General features: G+C 43.6%; 13 non-coding genes across 13 annotated transcripts; all 13 read left to right on the top strand.

Moving 5' to 3' along the window:
- Nucleotides 1–3,644: 3,644 nt before the first annotated feature.
- LOC141193684 (U2 spliceosomal RNA) lies at nt 3,645–3,833 on the top strand. Its single transcript, XR_012266572.1, has one exon. It is a non-coding gene; the product is annotated as a U2 spliceosomal RNA (small nuclear RNA).
- Nucleotides 3,834–4,948: 1,115 nt separating this feature from the next.
- LOC141194279 (U2 spliceosomal RNA) lies at nt 4,949–5,139 on the top strand. Its single transcript, XR_012267065.1, has one exon. It is a non-coding gene; the product is annotated as a U2 spliceosomal RNA (small nuclear RNA).
- A 1,115-nt stretch (nt 5,140–6,254) lies between these two features.
- LOC141194241 (U2 spliceosomal RNA) lies at nt 6,255–6,445 on the top strand. The gene has a single exon (XR_012267029.1). It is a non-coding gene; the product is annotated as a U2 spliceosomal RNA (small nuclear RNA).
- A 1,114-nt stretch (nt 6,446–7,559) lies between these two features.
- LOC141194101 (U2 spliceosomal RNA) lies at nt 7,560–7,750 on the top strand. The gene has a single exon (XR_012266896.1). It is a non-coding gene; the product is annotated as a U2 spliceosomal RNA (small nuclear RNA).
- Nucleotides 7,751–8,862: 1,112 nt separating this feature from the next.
- LOC141194100 (U2 spliceosomal RNA) lies at nt 8,863–9,053 on the top strand. Its single transcript, XR_012266895.1, has one exon. It is a non-coding gene; the product is annotated as a U2 spliceosomal RNA (small nuclear RNA).
- A 1,118-nt stretch (nt 9,054–10,171) lies between these two features.
- On the top strand, nt 10,172–10,362 carry LOC141194099 (U2 spliceosomal RNA). The gene has a single exon (XR_012266894.1). It is a non-coding gene; the product is annotated as a U2 spliceosomal RNA (small nuclear RNA).
- A 1,115-nt stretch (nt 10,363–11,477) lies between these two features.
- LOC141194257 (U2 spliceosomal RNA) lies at nt 11,478–11,668 on the top strand. The gene has a single exon (XR_012267044.1). It is a non-coding gene; the product is annotated as a U2 spliceosomal RNA (small nuclear RNA).
- Nucleotides 11,669–12,783: 1,115 nt separating this feature from the next.
- On the top strand, nt 12,784–12,974 carry LOC141194297 (U2 spliceosomal RNA). Its single transcript, XR_012267082.1, has one exon. It is a non-coding gene; the product is annotated as a U2 spliceosomal RNA (small nuclear RNA).
- Nucleotides 12,975–14,088: 1,114 nt separating this feature from the next.
- LOC141194098 (U2 spliceosomal RNA) lies at nt 14,089–14,279 on the top strand. Its single transcript, XR_012266893.1, has one exon. It is a non-coding gene; the product is annotated as a U2 spliceosomal RNA (small nuclear RNA).
- Nucleotides 14,280–15,394: 1,115 nt separating this feature from the next.
- On the top strand, nt 15,395–15,585 carry LOC141194097 (U2 spliceosomal RNA). Its single transcript, XR_012266892.1, has one exon. It is a non-coding gene; the product is annotated as a U2 spliceosomal RNA (small nuclear RNA).
- Nucleotides 15,586–16,694: 1,109 nt separating this feature from the next.
- On the top strand, nt 16,695–16,885 carry LOC141194096 (U2 spliceosomal RNA). The gene has a single exon (XR_012266891.1). It is a non-coding gene; the product is annotated as a U2 spliceosomal RNA (small nuclear RNA).
- Nucleotides 16,886–18,000: 1,115 nt separating this feature from the next.
- LOC141194094 (U2 spliceosomal RNA) lies at nt 18,001–18,191 on the top strand. Its single transcript, XR_012266889.1, has one exon. It is a non-coding gene; the product is annotated as a U2 spliceosomal RNA (small nuclear RNA).
- Nucleotides 18,192–19,306: 1,115 nt separating this feature from the next.
- LOC141194093 (U2 spliceosomal RNA) lies at nt 19,307–19,497 on the top strand. The gene has a single exon (XR_012266888.1). It is a non-coding gene; the product is annotated as a U2 spliceosomal RNA (small nuclear RNA).
- The last annotated feature ends 624 nt before the right edge of the window (nt 19,498–20,121 follow it).

Here is a 20,121-nt window from a genome sequence, read left to right as displayed (position 1 = left end):
CTGATGGCGGAGGAGGATAGTGGTGGTGCTGGATAGTGTCACAATATAATATTGTAAATGTTTTTTCTTTTTGTCCTCTTGTGAGCTTTGGTTTAGGCCAAAGGCTATTTCTTTGAGTAATTGGTGAAGGAGTAGAAGTATTATGGGATTTACCATAGTGTCCCAAAACGTAAGAGTGTTTAAAAGTAAAGTAAGAAGAGCTGCTATTTTTGAGTTTTTAGCTATGCAAAATGCATCTATTTTTTGTTTACAAGAATGTGGGGTAGTGGATGGTGTGAAAGGGGATGAATGGTCTTATGGAGCGTCTGTGTGGTCGGGGAGTGCATGTAATAAGAATGATGGTGTGGGTATTTTGGTTAAAGGAAGGGAGGTTGTTTTGAGTGATTATTTGGTTATTGAGGTGGGGAGATGTATCCTTGCTAATTTTGTATACAAGAATGTAAAGTTTTGTGTTATTAATGTTTATGCGCCAGTTGAAAAAAATGAGCGCAAAAATTTATTTGAAAAAATTAAGCTTTTTGTTCCAGGAAGAATACCTGTGGTAATTGTGGGTGATATGAACTGTGATGTGGGGAGAGTGAATGTGGATGTGTCTGGGAAAGCATTATTGGAGTTAGTGAATGATTTTGGGTTGTGTGATATGCAGCGGGTGTGTAACATGAATCCTTTGTTGAACACTTTCTTTTCTGAGAGTGGTAGGGTACAATCCAGATTGGATTATTGTTTTATTTCTAAAAATATGGTTTCTGTTAATTATAGGCAGGAAAACGTTCTTTTTTCAGATCATGTGTGTATGTTGTGTGAGTTGGATATAAAAGTTGATGGAGTGTTTGGGAGAGGATTGTGGAAGTTAAATGTTAAACTGTTAGAGAATGAAGATGTGAGAAAGGAGTATGAAAGGCGGTATGAAGAATGGTGTAAGCATAAAAATGAGTTCAGGAATGTTTGTGAGTGGTGGGACTGGGTGAAGAAACAAGCAAAAATGTTCTTTAAAAATTTAGGATACAAGTATGCAGCAATTAAAAGAGAGAGTTTTGTTAAACTGAACGCGCGGTTGAGCGTTTTGTATAAGTTAAGGGAAGGAGGAGTTGAGGTGGAGGAGGATATTTTAGAGGTAAAAAAGGAGATTAGTGAGTTTTTGTTGGAGAGAGGGAGAAGCATAGTGTTTAGGGCAAAGATTGATAAGATGGAGCAGGATGAGAAATGTTCTCGGTTTTTCTTTAAAAAAGTTTTTGGAAAGAAACAGAGTATGAGCGTGGTGTATGGAGCAGATGGAAGTGAGGTGAGTGGAGAGGATATGTGTGAAGAGGTGGCTAAGTTTTATGAGGATCTGTATGCAGTGAAACAGAGGGATGAATGTTTGGAGAATGATGTTTTGAGTGTGTTAGAGAGTAAGTTGAGTGAAGCAGAAAGAGAGAGAGTGATGGGTGAGGTGACTGGTGATGAGGTATGGAAGGTTATGTGTAGTATGGCTTTGAATAAGACGCCGGGGGAGGATGGCCTCCCAGTAGAATTTTATCGTGTGATGTGGGGTGTGATTGGTAAGGACTTTGTGGATGTATGTAAGTATATGTGGGGAAACATGGAGGTGACTGAGAGTATGCGTGCAGGTTTGGTTGTGTTAATTCCTAAGAAAGGGGATTTGAAAAGTCTGAGGAATTGGAGGCCAATAACGTTACTTAATTGTGATTATAAAATCTATGCAAAACTTATGGCTAATAGGATGCGTGATGTGATAGAGAGTGTGATTGGGGATGAGCAGTGTTGTGCGGTACCTGGGAGGCGGATTCATGAGTGTGTGTGTATGTTAAGAGATTGTCTATGGGATTGCATGGGTCGTAAGAAGAGTGTATTTTTGTTAAGTTTGGATTTTGAAAAGGCTTATGATAGGTTGTCGCATGGTTTTTTGTTCAGAGTGTTGTTAAAAATGGGTTTTCCGGCTGATTTTGTTGGGCGAGTGAGAAGTTTGTATGCGGGTGTTTATAGCTGTGTTTTAATGAATGGGTATGTGGGTAGGAAAGTGAATGTGTTTTCGGGTGTGCGACAGGGGTGTCCTTTGTCCCCTGTAGCATTTATTTGTGCAATTGAGCCATTGTTGTGTATGCTGAGGAAAGATAAGGTAATTCGTGGTGTGCAAGTGCCGGGAGGTGGAGGAAAAGAATGGAAGGTGAGTGGTTATATGGATGACGTGTGTGTATTATGTGATTCTGAATGTTCGGTGAGGCGGGTGAAGTTGTTAGTGTCTATTTTTTGTGGTGCATCTGCGTTTAAAGTGAATTGGGAAAAGAGTGAGTGTAAGGGTTTTGGAGGCGGAAGTTTAAGTAGGGATGTAGGTGTGAATGTAGTGAATGGACCTATTAAAGTTTTGGGTGTGAAGTTTTCAGAGAGTTTGGATGGGAAAGAAAGTTGGGATGATGCGAAAGGAAAAGTTGAGCAGAAGTTGAATTTTTGGAAATTGAGGAGTTTATCCTTTTTTGGGAAGATTTTAATTGTTAAGAGTGTGGTGTTGCCAATATTTTTATATATTGCGGTAGTATTTCCACCAGGATATATGTGTATGAGAAGCTTGAATAGAATTTTATTTGTTTTTTTGTGGAACTCGAAAATGGAGAGAGCTAGGAGAGAAATTTTGGTTAAAAGAGTGGAAAAAGGTGGTTTGGGATTTCCGAATTTGGACGTGTTTTTTGGTGTGAATATCGTTGTGTTTGTTTTGAAAGTGATTAGGGCGGATGGAAAGTTTTCATCTATGTGTAGGTATTTATTTGGAGCGTATTTGTTTCGTTTAAAGTGGCAAGAAAGGGATTTGCGATGTCCGATTGCTTTTGAGGTGCCTGTATGGTATGTGTGGGTTTATAAGTTTTTGGTGAGGTATGAACTGTGTGATGCAGATGTGAGATTGCTGGAGAATAAGAAGGCTGTGTATAGGATGATTGAATGTAGAGAGGTAGAATGTGGAATAAATATGGTTAGGGGTGGTGATGTGCAGAAGGTTTGGAAGAAAGTGCGGATGAGTGGTATGACCAACAAACAGAGTGAAGTTGTGTGGCAGTCTTTACATGGAGTATTACCTGTGAGAGAGTTTCAGAGGAATAGAGGTTTGGTGAGGAGTGAAATGTGTCCAAGAAATGGCTGTGGTGGAAGGGAAAGTGTGTTGCATGTTTTTTGGAATTGCCAGTATGCTAGAGATGTGATTGGGAGAATGGGGCCTTTGTGTAAAGAATTGTGTGGTGTGAATTTGTTGTCTTTTGAGTTGTTTATGTTTGGTTTGGGAATATGTGATGGGACGAAGGAAAGAGTCTTGTGGTTGATGCTTGCATGTATAAAGGAAGTGTTATGGGATCTGAGGAATGTGTATGTGTTTAAAAGGAAGGAAATTGCTGTAAAGGATAGTGTGAAGGTGATTTTGGGGAAGATGTATGTGTGTTTCCTATGGGACAAAAAGAGGAGAGGGGAAGTGGATGCGGAGGGAATATGGAAAGTTAAAAAGTGGAGATATATTGTTAGTACCTCTTGATTTTTGTTATTGTTGTTTTGAAATATGAAATAAATATTTCCGGTGATGATGGGGACAGCAAATTGCGTATTGGATTTGACGCAGCTGTTTTGATGGAATTTTCCTTTGTCTGGTTTCCATAGACTGTGGAATTTCCTCGTCTGAGGAGAAAAAAAAAAAAAAAAAATCTGTTCTTATCAGTTTAATATCTGATACGTCCCCTATCTGGGGACCATATATTAAATGGATTTTTAGAACAGGGAGATGGAAAAAGAGCTTGCTCTGTCCACTCCACGCATTGACCTGGTATTGCAGTATCTCCAGGACCGGTGCACCCCTTCTTTAATGCAGTTTCTAAAATCAGAAAGAATTGAATTCAATGTTTTTTGTTCATTTTGCTTGTTTGTTGGATTTTGGGATGGACTCTTTGGCTTTGCTTTTCTTCTCCTCATTGGATTTTTCATGTTCAAAGTTGCAGAAGCCAGATTACAAGCTCATTTTGGTTCAACTTCAGCAACTGTGCATTGCATTGCCATGTAATGTGATGCAATGCTATCTTTCTAGCTCTCCCTTTTTACTTCCTTTTGGATAAACAGACATATTAGGCAAGCATTTTGGAGCTTTCACCTAAATAACTACAGGTGGTGAGATAAGCTGCACAATATAATTGACCTTTCAGTATATTGTTGCACACACACCATCTATTTAGCAAATGCCCTTGTTATCAACAGCAGCCTTTTAAACTCACCTGAGCTAACAGGTATGTGCGCTGGTTACTCTGCTGCGCTTAAAATTTCTTTTTTGGTTTGCTACAATGCCTTTTCTGAAACGTTGTCTCCTTCTGCTGGAACACTGACTTCTTTCATTTAATGCCTGCAGACTATAAAAGAGAACCCAACCCAAAAAGTTTGGTTGATTAGTCTGTGGCATTCTGTTAAACTGTTGCTTATGGCGGTCTCTGTGAGCTTCTCAGCGACATTCAGCCAGCCAGGTATCCTGCCTGCAGTAGATGGAATGTGGCAATGGAACGCTGGCTGCGCGTGTCATAATAGGCTCTGAGCCTTTATATACCTGTGCACAGCAGCAGCCACCTTCAGTCTGCTGCTGGACAGCCAGCAGCAGCAGCAGCAGGAGAGGTATGTAATCAGGAGCCCTCCTGCTAAGGGTAGACAGCTGCTCGTTCCACCCCACCCCCCGCCTTAATTGGTTCTCCTCCCTTCCAATGGTGTTGAGGCGGGTGGGAACAGCAGGGGGTGAAGGTGCTGTGTTTAAAGAGGTGGAGTTATGCAGATCTAAAACGCGTGGATTGCAGCAGCAGCAAGCCGAAAAGTGCAGGCATGTAAGGGATCTAGAGGTTGACAACATGTCTTCTTAACGGGAGTCCAGGAGCTCATCTCCACAAATGGACTTTTCAGGATCCTTGGGTGGCTCCGTAGTTTGAAACCAATTCTGGTTATCGCTTCTCGGCCTTTTGGCTAAGATCAAGTGTAGTATCTGTTCTTATCAGTTTAATATCTGATACGTCCCCTATCTGGGGACCATATATTAAATGGATTTTTAGAACAGGGAGATGGAAAAAGAGCTTGCTCTGTCCACTCCACACATTGACCTGGTATTGCAGTATCTCCAGGACCGGTGCACCCCTTCTTTAATGCAGTTTCTAAAATCAGAAAGAATTGAATTCAATGTTTTTTGTTCATTTTGCTTGTTTGTCGGATTTTGGGATGGACTCTTTGGCTTTGCTTTTCTTCTCCTCATTGGATTTTTCATGTTCAATGTTGCAGAAGCCAGATTACAAGCTCATTTTGGTTCAACTTCAGCAACTGTGCATTGCATTGCCATGTAATGTGATGCAATGCTATCTTTCTAGCTCTCCCTTTTTACTTCCTTTTGGATAAACAGACATATTAGGCAAGCATTTTGGAGCTTTCACCTAAATAACTACAGGTGGTGAGATAAGCTGCACAATATAATTGACCTTTCAGTATATTGTTGCACACACACCATCTATTTAGCAAATGCCCTTGTTATCAACAGCAGCCTTTTAAACTCACCTGAGCTAACAGGTATGTGCGCTGGTTACTCTGCTGCGCTTAAAATTTCTTTTTTGGTTTGCTACAATGCCTTTTCTGAAACGTTGTCTCCTTCTGCTGGAACACTGACTTCTTTCATTTAATGCCTGCAGACTATAAAAGAGAACCCAACCCAAAAAGTTTGGTTGATTAGTCTGTGGCATTCTGTTAAACTGTTGCTTATGGCGGTCTCTGTGAGCTTCTCAGCGACATTCAGCCAGCCAGGTATCCTGCCTGCAGTAGATGGAATGTGGCAATGGAACGCTGGCTGCGCATGTCATAATAGGCTCTGAGCCTTTATATACCTGTGCACAGCAGCAGCCACCTTCAGTCTGCTGCTGGACAGCCAGCAGCAGCAGCAGCAGGAGAGGTATGTAATCAGGAGCCCTCCTGCTAAGGGTAGACAGCTGCTCGTTCCACCCCACCCCCCGCCTTAATTGGTTCTCCTCCCTTCCAACGGTGTTGAGGCGGGTGGGAACAGCAGGGGGTGAAGGTGCTGTGTTTAAAGAGGTGGAGTTATGCAGATCTAAAACGCGTGGATTGCAGCAGCAGCAAGCCGAAAAGTGCAGGCATGTAAGGGATCTAGAGGTTGACAACATGTCTTCTTAACGGGAGTCCAGGAGCTCATCTCCACAAATGGACTTTTCAGGATCCTTGGGTGGCTCCGTAGTTTGAAACCAATTCTGGTTATCGCTTCTCTGCCTTTTGGCTAAGATCAAGTGTAGTATCTGTTCTTATCAGTTTAATATCTGATACGTCCCCTATCTGGGGACCATATATTAAATGGATTTTTAGAACAGGGAGATGGAAAAAGAGCTTGCTCTGTCCACTCCACGCATTGACCTGGTATTGCAGTATCTCCAGGACCGGTGCACCCCTTCTTTAATGCAGTTTCTAAAATCAGAAAGAATTGAATTCAATGTTTTTTGTTCATTTTGCTTGATTGTTGGATTTTGGGATGGACTCTTTGGCTTTGCTTTTCTTCTCCTCATTGGATTTTTCATGTTCAAAGTTGCAGAAGCCAGATTACAAGCTCATTTTGGTTCAACTTCAGCAACTGTGCATTGCATTGCCATGTAATGTGATGCAATGCTATCTTTCTAGCTCTCCCTTTTTACTTCCTTTTGGATAAACAGACATATTAGGCAAGCATTTTGGAGCTTTCACCTAAATAACTACAGGTGGTGAGATAAGCTGCACAATATAATTGACCTTTCAGTATATTGTTGCACACACACCATCTATTTAGCAAATGCCCTTGTTATCAACAGCAGCCTTTTAAACTCACCTGAGCTAACAGGTATGTGCGCTGGTTACTCTGCTGCGCTTAAAATTTCTTTTTGGTTTGCTACAATGCCTTTTCTGAAACGTTGTCTCCTTCTGCTGGAACACTGATTTCTTTCATTTAATGCCTGCAGACTATAAAAGAGAACCCAACCCAAAAAGTTTGGTTGATTAGTCTGTGGCATTCTGTTAAACTGTTGCTTATGGCGGTCTCTGTGAGCTTCTCAGCGACATTCAGCCAGCCAGGTATCCTGCCTGCAGTAGATGGAATGTGGCAATGGAACGCTGGCTGCGCGTGTCATAATAGGCTCTGAGCCTTTATATACCTGTGCACAGCAGCAGCCACCTTCAGTCTGCTGCTGGACAGCCAGCAGCAGCAGCAGCAGGAGAGGTATGTAATCAGGAGCCCTCCTGCTAAGGGTAGACAGCTGCTCGTTCCACCCCACCCCCCGCCTTAATTGGTTCTCCTCCCTTCCAACGGTGTTGAGGCGGGTGGGAACAGCAGGGGGTGAAGGTGCTGTGTTTAAAGAGGTGGAGTTATGCAGATCTAAAACGCGTGGATTGCAGCAGCAGCAAGCCGAAAAGTGCAGGCATGTAAGGGATCTAGAGGTTGACAACATGTCTTCTTAACGGGAGTCCAGGAGCTCATCTCCACAAATGGACTTTTCAGGATCCTTGGGTGGCTCCGTAGTTTGAAACCAATTCTGGTTATCGCTTCTCGGCCTTTTGGCTAAGATCAAGTGTAGTATCTGTTCTTATCAGTTTAATATCTGATACGTCCCCTATCTGGGGACCATATATTAAATGGATTTTTAGAACAGGGAGATGGAAAAAGAGCTTGCTCTGTCCACTCCACGCATTGACCTGGTATTGCAGTATCTCCAGGACCGGTGCACCCCTTCTTTAATGCAGTTTCTAAAATCAGAAAGAATTGAATTCAATGTTTTTTGTTCATTTTGCTTGTTTGTCGGATTTTGGGATGGACTCTTTGGCTTTGCTTTTCTTCTCCTCATTGGATTTTTCATGTTCAAAGTTGCAGAAGCCAGATTACAAGCTCATTTTGGTTCAACTTCAGCAACTGTGCATTGCATTGCCATGTAATGTGATGCAATGCTATCTTTCTAGCTCTCCCTTTTTACTTCCTTTTGGATAAACAGACATATTAGGCAAGCATTTTGGAGCTTTCACCTAAATAACTACAGGTGGTGAGATAAGCTGCACAATATAATTGACCTTTCAGTATATTGTTGCACACACACCATCTATTTAGCAAATGCCCTTGTTATCAACAGCAGCCTTTTAAACTCACCTGAGCTAACAGGTATGTGCGTTGGTTACTCTGCTGCGCTTAAAATTTCTTTTTTGGTTTGCTACAATGCCTTTTCTGAAACGTTGTCTCCTTCTGCTGGAACACTGACTTCTTTCATTTAATGCCTGCAGACTATAAAAGAGAACCCAACCCAAAAAGTTTGGTTGATTAGTCTGTGGCATTCTGTTAAACTGTTGCTTATGGCGGTCTCTGTGAGCTTCTCAGCGACATTCAGCCAGCCAGGTATCCTGCCTGCAGTAGATGGAATGTGGCAATGGAACGCTGGCTGCGCGTGTCATAATAGGCTCTGAGCCTTTATATACCTGTGCACAGCAGCAGCCACCTTCAGTCTGCTGCTGGACAGCCAGCAGCAGCAGCAGGAGAGGTATGTAATCAGGAGCCCTCCTGCTAAGGGTAGACAGCTGCTCGTTCCACCCCACCCCCCGCCTTAATTGGTTCTCCTCCCTTCCAACGGTGTTGAGGCGGGTGGGAACAGCAGGGGGTGAAGGTGCTGTGTTTAAAGAGGTGGAGTTATGCAGATCTAAAACGCGTGGATTGCAGCAGCAGCAAGCCGAAAAGTGCAGGCATGTAAGGGATCTAGAGGTTGACAACATGTCTTCTTAACGGGAGTCCAGGAGCTCATCTCCACAAATGGACTTTTCAGGATCCTTGGGTGGCTCCGTAGTTTGAAACCAATTCTGGTTATCGCTTCTCGGCCTTTTGGCTAAGATCAAGTGTAGTATCTGTTCTTATCAGTTTAATATCTGATACGTCCCCTATCTGGGGACCATATATTAAATGGATTTTTAGAACAGGGAGATGGAAAAAGAGCTTGCTCTGTCCACTCCACGCATTGACCTGGTATTGCAGTATCTCCAGGACCGGTGCACCCCTTCTTTAATGCAGTTTCTAAAATCAGAAAGAATTGAATGCAATGTTTTTTGTTCATTTTGCTTGTTTGTCGGATTTTGGGATGGACTCTTTGGCTTTGCTTTTCTTCTCCTCATTGGATTTTTCATGTTCAAAGTTGCAGAAGCCAGATTACAAGCTCATTTTGGTTCAACTTCAGCAACTGTGCATTGCATTGCCATGTAATGTGATGCAATGCTATCTTTCTAGCTCTCCCTTTTTACTTCCTTTTGGATAAACAGAAATATTAGGCAAGCATTTTGGAGCTTTCACCTAAATAACTACAGGTGGTGAGATAAGCTGCACAATATAATTGACCTTTCAGTATATTGTTGCACACACACCATCTATTTAGCAAATGCCCTTGTTATCAACAGCAGCCTTTTAAACTCACCTGAGCTAACAGGTATGTGCGCTGGTTACTCTGCTGCGCTTAAAATTTCTTTTTTGGTTTGCTACAATGCCTTTTCTGAAACGTTGTCTCCTTCTGCTGGAACACTGACTTCTTTCATTTAATGCCTGCAGACTATAAAAGAGAACCCAACCCAAAAAGTTTGGTTGATTAGTCTGTGGCATTCTGTTAAACTGTTGCTTATGGCCGTCTCTGTGAGCTTCTCAGCGACATTCAGCCAGCCAGGTATCCTGCCTGCAGTAGATGGAATGTGGCAATGGAACGCTGGCTGCGCGTGTCATAATAGGCTCTGAGCCTTTATATACCTGTGCACAGCAGCAGCCACCTTCAGTCTGCTGCTGGACAGCCAGCAGCAGCAGCAGCAGCAGGAGAGGTATGTAATCAGGAGCCCTCCTGCTAAGGGTAGACAGCTGCTCGTTCCACCCCACCCCCCGCCTTAATTGGTTCTCCTCCCTTCCAACGGTGTTGAGGCGGGTGGGAACAGCAGGGGGTGAAGGTGCTGTGTTTAAAGAGGTGGAGTTATGCAGATCTAAAACGCGTGGATTGCAGCAGCAGCAAGCCGAAAAGTGCAGGCATGTAAGGGATCTAGAGGTTGACAACATGTCTTCTTAACGGGAGTCCAGGAGCTCATCTCCACAAATGGACTTTTCAGGATCCTTGGGTGGCTCCGTAGTTTGAAACCAATTCTGGTTATCGCTTCTCGGCCTTTTGGCTAAGATCAAGTGTAGTATCTGTTCTTATCAGTTTAATATCTGATACGTCCCCTATCTGGGGACCATATATTAAATGGATTTTTAGAACAGGGAGATGGAAAAAGAGCTTGCTCTGTCCACTCCACGCATTGACCTGGTATTGCAGTATCTCCAGGACCGGTGCACCCCTTCTTTAATGCAGTTTCTAAAATCAGAAAGAATTGAATTCAATGTTTTTTGTTCATTTTGCTTGTTTGTCGGATTTTGGGATGGACTCTTTGGCTTTGCTTTTCTTCTCCTCATTGGATTTTTCATGTTCAAAGTTGCAGAAGCCAGATTACAAGCTCATTTTGGTTCAACTTCAGCAACTGTGCATTGCATTGCCATGTAATGTGATGCAATGCTATCTTTCTAGCTCTCCCTTTTTACTTCCTTTTGGATAAACAGACATATTAGGCAAGCATTTTGGAGCTTTCACCTAAATAACTACAGGTGGTGAGATAAGCTGCACAATATAATTGACCTTTCAGTATATTGTTGCACACACACCATCTATTTAGCAAATGCCCTTGTTATCAACAGCAGCCTTTTAAACTCACCTGAGCTAACAGGTATGTGCGCTGGTTACTCTGCTGCGCTTAAAATTTCTTTTTTGGTTTGCTACAATGCCTTTTCTGAAACGTTGTCTCCTTCTGCTGGAACACTGACTTCTTTCATTTAATGCCTGCAGACTATAAAAGAGAACCCAACCCAAAAAGTTTGGTTGATTAGTCTGTGGCATTCTGTTAAACTGTTGCTTATGGCCGTCTCTGTGAGCTTCTCAGCGACATTCAGCCAGCCAGGTATCCTGCCTGCAGTAGATGGAATGTGGCAATGGAACGCTGGCTGCGCGTGTCATAATAGGCTCTGAGCCTTTATATACCTGTGCACAGCAGCAGCCACCTTCAGTCTGCTGCTGGACAGCCAGCAGCAGCAGCAGCAGGAGAGGTATGTAATCAGGAGCCCTCCTGCTAAGGGTAGACAGCTGCTCGTTCCACCCCACCCCCCGCCTTAATTGGTTCTCCTCCCTTCCAACGGTGTTGAGGCGGGTGGGAACAGCAGGGGGTGAAGGTGCTGTGTTTAAAGAGGTGGAGTTATGCAGATCTAAAACGCGTGGATTGCAGCAGCAGCAAGCCGAAAAGTGCAGGCATGTAAGGGATCTAGAGGTTGACAACATGTCTTCTTAACGGGAGTCCCGGAGCTCATCTCCACAAATGGACTTTTCAGGATCCTTGGGTGGCTCCGTAGTTTGAAACCAATTCTGGTTATCGCTTCTCGGCCTTTTGGCTAAGATCAAGTGTAGTATCTGTTCTTATCAGTTTAATATCTGATACGTCCCCTATCTGGGGACCATATATTAAGTGGATTTTTAGAACAGGGAGATGGAAAAAGAGCTTGCTCTGTCCACTCCACGCATTGACCTGGTATTGCAGTATCTCCAGGACCGGTGCACCCCTTCTTTAATGCAGTTTCTAAAATCAGAAAGAATTGAATTCAATGTTTTTTGTTCATTTTGCTTGTTTGTTGGATTTTGGGATGGACTCTTTGGCTTTGCTTTTCTTCTCCTCATTGGATTTTTCATGTTCAAAGTTGCAGAAGCCAGATTACAAGCTCATTTTGGTTCAACTTCAGCAACTGTGCATTGCATTGCCATGTAATGTGATGCAATGCTATCTTTCTAGCTCTCCCTTTTTACTTCCTTTTGGATAAACAGACATATTAGGCAAGCATTTTGGAGCTTTCACCTAAATGACTACAGGTGGTGAGATAAGCTGCACAATATAATTGACCTTTCAGTATATTGTTGCACACACACCATCTATTTAGCAAATGCCCTTGTTATCAACAGCAGCCTTTTAAACTCACCTGAGCTAACAGGTATGTGCGCTGGTTACTCTGCTGCGCTTAAAATTTCTTTTTTGGTTTGCTACAATGCCTTTTCTGAAACGTTGTCTCCTTCTGCTGGAACACTGACTTCTTTCATTTAATGCCTGCAGACTATAAAAGAGAACCCAACCCAAAAAGTTTGGTTGATTAGTCTGTGGCATTCTGTTAAACTGTTGCTTATGGCGGTCTCTGTGAGCTTCTCAGCGACATTCAGCCAGCCAGGTATCCTGCCTGCAGTAGATGGAATGTGGCAATGGAACGCTGGCTGCGCGTGTCATAATAGGCTCTGAGCCTTTATATACCTGTGCACAGCAGCAGCCACCTTCAGTCTGCTGCTGGACAGCCAGCAGCAGCAGCAGCAGGAGAGGTATGTAATCAGGAGCCCTCCTGCTAAGGGTAGACAGCTGCTCGTTCCACCCCACCCCCCGCCTTAATTGGTTCTCCTCCCTTCCAATGGTGTTGAGGCGGGTGGGAACAGCAGGGGGTGAAGGTGCTGTGTTTAAAGAGGTGGAGTTATGCAGATCTAAAACGCGTGGATTGCAGCAGCAGCAAGCCGAAAAGTGCAGGCATGTAAGGGATCTAGAGGTTGACAACATGTCTTCTTAACGGGAGTCCAGGAGCTCATCTCCACAAATGGACTTTTCAGGATCCTTGGGTGGCTCCGTAGTTTGAAACCAATTCTGGTTATCGCTTCTCGGCCTTTTGGCTAAGATCAAGTGTAGTATCTGTTCTTATCAGTTTAATATCTGATAAGTCCCCTATCTGGGGACCATATATTAAATGGATTTTTAGAACAGGGAGATGGAAAAAGAGCTTGCTCTGTCCACTCCACACATTGACCTGGTATTGCAGTATCTCCAGGACCGGTGCACCCTTTTTTAATGCAGTTTCTAAAATCAGAAAGAATTGAATTCAATGTTTTTTGTTCATTTTGCTTGTTTGTCGGATTTTGGGATGGACTCTTTGGCTTTGCTTTTCTTCTCCTCATTGGATTTTTCATGTTCAATGTTGCAGAAGCCAGATTACAAGCTCATTTTGGTTCAACTTCAGCAACTGTGCATTGCATTGCCATGTAATGTGATGCAATGCTATCTTTCTAGCTCTCCCTTTTTACTTCCTTTTGGATAAACAGACATATTAGGCAAGCATTTTGGAGCTTTCACCTAAATAACTACAGGTGGTGAGATAAGCTGCACAATATAATTGACCTTTCAGTATATTGTTGCACACACACCATCTATTTAGCAAATGCCCTTGTTATCAACAGCAGCCTTTTAAACTCACCTGAGCTAACAGGTATGTGCGCTGGTTACTCTGCTGCGCTTAAAATTTCTTTTTTGGTTTGCTACAATGCCTTTTCTGAAACGTTGTCTCCTTCTGCTGGAACACTGACTTCTTTCATTTAATGCCTGCAGACTATAAAAGAGAACCCAACCCAAAAAGTTTGGTTGATTAGTCTGTGGCATTCTGTTAAACTGTTGCTTATGGCGGTCTCTGTGAGCTTCTCAGCGACATTCAGCCAGCCAGGTATCCTGCCTGCAGTAGATGGAATGTGGCAATGGAACGCTGGCTGCGCGTGTCATAATAGGCTCTGAGCCTTTATATACCTGTGCACAGCAGCAGCCACCTTCAGTCTGCTGCTGGACAGCCAGCAGCAGCAGCAGCAGGAGAGGTATGTAATCAGGAGCCCTCCTGCTAAGGGTAGACAGCTGCTCGTTCCACCCCACCCCCCGCCTTAATTGGTTCTCCTCCCTTCCAACGGTGTTGAGGCGGGTGGGAACAGCAGGGGGTGAAGGTGCTGTGTTTAAAGAGGTGGAGTTATGCAGATCTAAAACGCGTGGATTGCAGCAGCAGCAAGCCGAAAAGTGCAGGCATGTAAGGGATCTAGAGGTTGACAACATGTCTTCTTAACGGGAGTCCAGGAGCTCATCTCCACAAATGGACTTTTCAGGATCCTTGGGTGGCTCCGTAGTTTGAAACCAATTCTGGTTATCGCTTCTCGGCCTTTTGGCTAAGATCAAGTGTAGTATCTGTTCTTATCAGTTTAATATCTGATACGTCCCCTATCTGGGGACCATATATTAAATGGATTTTTAGAACAGGGAGATGGAAAAAGAGCTTGCTCTGTCCACTCCACGCATTGACCTGGTATTGCAGTATCTCCAGGACCGGTGCACCCCTTCTTTAATGCAGTTTCTAAAATCAGAAAGAATTGAATTCAATGTTTTTTGTTCATTTTGCTTGTTTGTCGGATTTTGGGATGGACTCTTTGGCTTTGCTTTTCTTCTCCTCATTGGATTTTTCATGTTCAAAGTTGCAGAAGCCAGATTACAAGCTCATTTTGGTTCAACTTCAGCAACTGTGCATTGCATTGCCATGTAATGTGATGCAATGCTATCTTTCTAGCTCTCCCTTTTTACTTCCTTTTGGATAAACAGACATATTAGGCAAGCATTTTGGAGCTTTCACCTAAATAACTACAGGTGGTGAGATAAGCTGCACAATATAATTGACCTTTCAGTATATTGTTGCACACACACCATCTATTTAGCAAATGCCCTTGTTATCAACAGCAGCCTTTTAAACTCACCTGAGCTAACAGGTATGTGCGCTGGTTACTCTGCTGCGCTTAAAATTTCTTTTTTGGTTTGCTACAATGCCTTTTCTGAAACGTTGTCTCCTTCTGCTGGAACACTGACTTCTTTCATTTAATGCCTGCAGACTATAAAAGAGAACCCAACCCAAAAAGTTTGGTTGATTAGTCTGTGGCATTCTGTTAAACTGTTGCTTATGGCGGTCTCTGTGAGCTTCTCAGCGACATTCAGCCAGCCAGGTATCCTGCCTGCAGTAGATGGAATGTGGCAATGGAACGCTGGCTGCGCGTGTCATAATAGGCTCTGAGCCTTTATATACCTGTGCACAGCAGCAGCCACCTTCAGTCTGCTGCTGGACAGCCAGCAGCAGCAGCAGCAGGAGAGGTATGTAATCAGGAGCCCTCCTGCTAAGGGTAGACAGCTGCTCGTTCCACCCCACCCCCCGCCTTAATTGGTTCTCCTCCCTTCCAACGGTGTTGAGGCGGGTGGGAACAGCAGGGGGTGAAGGTGCTGTGTTTAAAGAGGTGGAGTTATGCAGATCTAAAACGCGTGGATTGCAGCAGCAGCAAGCCGAAAAGTGCAGGCATGTAAGGGATCTAGAGGTTGACAACATGTCTTCTTAAAGGGAGTCCAGGAGCTCATCTCCACAAATGGACTTTTCAGGATCCTTGGGTGGCTCCGTAGTTTGAAACCAATTCTGGTTATCGCTTCTCGGCCTTTTGGCTAAGATCAAGTGTAGTATCTGTTCTTATCAGTTTAATATCTGATACGTCCCCTATCTGGGGACCATATATTAAATGGATTTTTAGAACAGGGAGATGGAAAAAGAGCTTGCTCTGTCCACTCCACGCATTGACCTGGTATTGCAGTATCTCCAGGACCGGTGCACCCCTTCTTTAATGCAGTTTCTAAAATCAGAAAGAATTGAATTCAATGTTTTTTGTTCATTTTGCTTGTTTGTCGGATTTTGGGATGGACTCTTTGGCTTTGCTTTTCTTCTCCTCATTGGATTTTTCATGTTCAAAGTTGCAGAAGCCAGATTACAAGCTCATTTTGGTTCAACTTCAGCAACTGTGCATTGCATTGCCATGTAATGTGATGCAATGCTATCTTTCTAGCTCTCCCTTTTTACTTCCTTTTGGATAAACAGACATATTAGGCAAGCATTTTGGAGCTTTCACCTAAATAACTACAGGTGGTGAGATAAGCTGCACAATATAATTGACCTTTCAGTATATTGTTGCACACACACCATCTATTTAGCAAATGCCCTTGTTATCAACAGCAGCCTTTTAAACTCACCTGAGCTAACAGGTATGTGCGCTGGTTACTCTGCTGCGCTTAAAATTTCTTTTTTGGTTTGCTACAATGCCTTTTCTGAAACGTTGTCTCCTTCTGCTGGAACACTGACTTCTTTCATTTAATGCCTGCAGACTATAAAAGAGAACCCAACCCAAAAAGTTTGGTTGATTAGTCTGTGGCATTCTGTTAAACTGTTGCTTATGGCCGTCTCTGTGAGCTTCTCAGCGACATTCAGCCAGCCAGGTATCCTGCCTGCAGTAGATGGAATGTGGCAATGGAACGCTGGCTGTGCGTGTCATAATAGGCTCTGAGCCTTTATATACCTGTGCACAGCAGCAGCCACCTTCAGTCTGCTGCTGGACAGCCAGCAGCAGCAGGAGAGGTATGTAATCAGGAGCCCTCCTGCTAAGGGTAGACAGCTGCTCGTTCCACCCCACCCCCCGCCTTAATTGGTTCTCCTCCCTTCCAACGGTGTTGAGGCGGGTGGGAACAGCAGGGGGTGAAAGTGCTGTGTTTAAAGAGGTGGAGTTATGCAGATCTAAAACGCGTGGATTGCAGCAGCAGCAAGCCGAAAAGTGCAGGCATGTAAGGGATCTAGAGGTTGACAACATGTCTTCTTAACGGGAGTCCAGGAGCTCATCTCCACAAATGGACTTTTCAGGATCCTTGGGTGGCTCCGTAGTTTGAAACCAATTCTGGTTATCGCTTCTCGGCCTTTTGGCTAAGATCAAGTGTAGTATCTGTTCTTATCAGTTTAATATCTGATACGTCCCCTATCTGGGGACCATATATTAAATGGATTTTTAGAACAGGGAGATGGAAAAAGAGCTTGCTCTGTCCACTCCACGCATTGACCTGGTATTGCAGTATCTCCAGGACCGGTGCACCCCTTCTTTAATGCAGTTTCTAAAATCAGAAAGAATTGAATTCAATGTTTTTTGTTCATTTTGCTTGTTTGTCGGATTTTGGGATGGACTCTTTGGCTTTGCTTTTCTTCTCCTCATTGGATTTTTCATGTTCAAAGTTGCAGAAGCCAGATTACAAGCTCATTTTGGTTCAACTTCAGCAACTGTGCATTGCATTGCCATGTAATGTGATGCAATGCTATCTTTCTAGCTCTCCCTTTTTACTTCCTTTTGGATAAACAGACATATTAGGCAAGCATTTTGGAGCTTTCACCTAAATAACTACAGGTGGTGAGATAAGCTGCACAATATAATTGACCTTTCAGTATATTGTTGCACACACACCATCTATTTAGCAAATGCCCTTGTTATCAACAGCAGCCTTTTAAACTCACCTGAGCTAACAGGTATGTGCGCTGGTTACTCTGCTGCGCTTAAAATTTCTTTTTTGGTTTGCTACAATGCCTTTTCTGAAACGTTGTCTCCTTCTGCTGGAACACTGACTTCTTTCATTTAATGCCTGCAGACTATAAAAGAGAACCCAACCCAAAAAGTTTGGTTGATTAGTCTGTGGCATTCTGTTAAACTGTTGCTTATGGCGGTCTCTGTGAGCTTCTCAGCGACATTCAGCCAGCCAGGTATCCTGCCTGCAGTAGATGGAATGTGGCAATGGAACGCTGGCTGCGCGTGTCATAATAGGCTCTGAGCCTTTATATACCTGTGCACAGCAGCAGCCACCTTCAGTCTGCTGCTGGACAGCCAGCAGCAGCAGCAGCAGGAGAGGTATGTAATCAGGAGCCCTCCTGCTAAGGGTAGACAGCTGCTCGTTCCACCCCACCCCCCGCCTTAATTGGTTCTCCTCCCTTCCAACGGTGTTGAGGCGGGTGGGAACAGCAGGGGGTGAAGGTGCTGTGTTTAAAGAGGTGGAGTTATGCAGATCTAAAACGCGTGGATTGCAGCAGCAGCAAGCCGAAAAGTGCAGGCATGTAAGGGATCTAGAGGTTGACAACATGTCTTCTTAACGGGAGTCCAGGAGCTCATCTCCACAAATGGACTTTTCAGGATCCTTGGGTGGCTCCGTAGTTTGAAACCAATTCTGGTTATCGCTTCTCGGCCTTTTGGCTAAGATCAAGTGTAGTATCTGTTCTTATCAGTTTAATATCTGATACGTCCCCTATCTGGGGACCATATATTAAATGGATTTTTAGAACAGGGAGATGGAAAAAGAGCTTGCTCTGTCCACTCCACGCATTGACCTGGTATTGCAGTATCTCCAGGACCGGTGCACCCCTTCTTTAATGCAGTTTCTAAAATCAGAAAGAATTGAATTCAATGTTTTTTGTTCATTTTGCTTGTTTGTCGGATTTTGGGATGGACTCTTTGGCTTTGCTTTTCTTCTCCTCATTGGATTTTTCATGTTCAAAGTTGCAGAAGCCAGATTACAAGCTCATTTTGGTTCAACTTCAGCAACTGTGCATTGCATTGCCATGTAATGTGATGCAATGCTATCTTTCTAGCTCTCCCTTTTTACTTCCTTTTGGATAAACAGACATATTAGGCAAGCATTTTGGAGCTTTCACCTAAATAACTACAGGTGGTGAGATAAGCTGCACAATATAATTGACCTTTCAGTATATTGTTGCACACACACCATCTATTTAGCAAATGCCCTTGTTATCAACAGCAGCCTTTTAAACTCACCTGAGCTAACAGGTATGTGCGCTGGTTACTCTGCTGCGCTTAAAATTTCTTTTTTGGTTTGCTACAATGCCTTTTCTGAAACGTTGTCTCCTTCTGCTGGAACACTGACTTCTTTCATTTAATGCCTGCAGACTATAAAAGAGAACCCAACCCAAAAAGTTTGGTTGATTAGTCTGTGGCATTCTGTTAAACTGTTGCTTATGGCGGTCTCTGTGAGCTTCTCAGCGACATTCAGCCAGCCAGGTATCCTGCCTGCAGTAGATGGAATGTGGCAATGGAACGCTGGCTGCGCGTGTCATAATAGGCTCTGAGCCTTTATATACCTGTGCACAGCAGCAGCCACCTTCAGTCTGCTGCTGGACAGCCAGCAGCAGCAGCAGCAGGAGAGGTATGTAATCAGGAGCCCTCCTGCTAAGGGTAGACAGCTGCTCGTTCCACCCCACCCCCCGCCTTAATTGGTTCTCCTCCCTTCCAACGGTGTTGAGGCGGGTGGGAACAGCAGGGGGTGAAGGTGCTGTGTTTAAAGAGGTGGAGTTATGCAGATCTAAAACGCGTGGATTGCAGCAGCAGCAAGCCGAAAAGTGCAGGCATGTAAGGGATCTAGAGGTTGACAACATGTCTTCTTAACGGGAGTCCAGGAGCTCATCTCCACAAATGGACTTTTCAGGATCCTTGGGTGGCTCCGTAGTTTGAAACCAATTCTGGTTATCGCTTCTCGGCCTTTTGGCTAAGATCAAGTGTAGTATCTGTTCTTATCAGTTTAATATCTGATACGTCCCCTATCTGGGGACCATATATTAAATGGATTTTTAGAACAGGGAGATGGAAAAAGAGCTTGCTCTGTCCACTCCACGCATTGACCTGGTATTGCAGTATCTCCAGGACCGGTGCACCCCTTCTTTAATGTAGTTTCTAAAATCAGAAAGAATTGAATTCAATGTTTTTTGTTCATTTTGCTTGTTTGTCGGATTTTGGGATGGACTCTTTGGCTTTGCTTTTCTTCTCCTCATTGGATTTTTCATGTTCAAAGTTGCAGAAGCCAGATTACAAGCTCATTTTGGTTCAACTTCAGCAACTGTGCATTGCATTGCCATGTAATGTGATGCAATGCTATCTTTCTAGCTCTCCCTTTTTACTTCCTTTTGGATAAACAGACATATTAGGCAAGCATTTTGGAGCTTTCACCTAAATAACTACAGGTGGTGAGATAAGCTGCACAATATAATTGACCTTTCAGTATATTGTTGCACACACACCATCTATTTAGCAAATGCCCTTGTTATCAACAGCAGCCTTTTAAACTCACCTGAGCTAACAGGTATGTGCGCTGGTTACTCTGCTGCGCTTAAAATTTCTTTTTTGGTTTGCTACAATGCCTTTTCTGAAACGTTGTCTCCTTCTGCTGGAACACTGACTTCTTTCATTTAATGCCTGCAGACTATAAAAGAGAACCCAACCCAAAAAGTTTGGTTGATTAGTCTGTGGCATTCTGTTAAACTGTTGCTTATGGCGGTCTCTGTGA

The sequence above is a fragment of the Phyllobates terribilis genome, unplaced genomic scaffold (assembly GCF_046119375.1).
Source record: "Phyllobates terribilis strain yellow unplaced genomic scaffold, ASM4611937v1 Scaffold_66__1_contigs__length_7565176, whole genome shotgun sequence".
Lineage (NCBI taxonomy): Eukaryota > Metazoa > Chordata > Amphibia > Anura > Dendrobatidae > Phyllobates > Phyllobates terribilis.
This window is presented reverse-complemented; position numbering and strand designations above follow the sequence as displayed.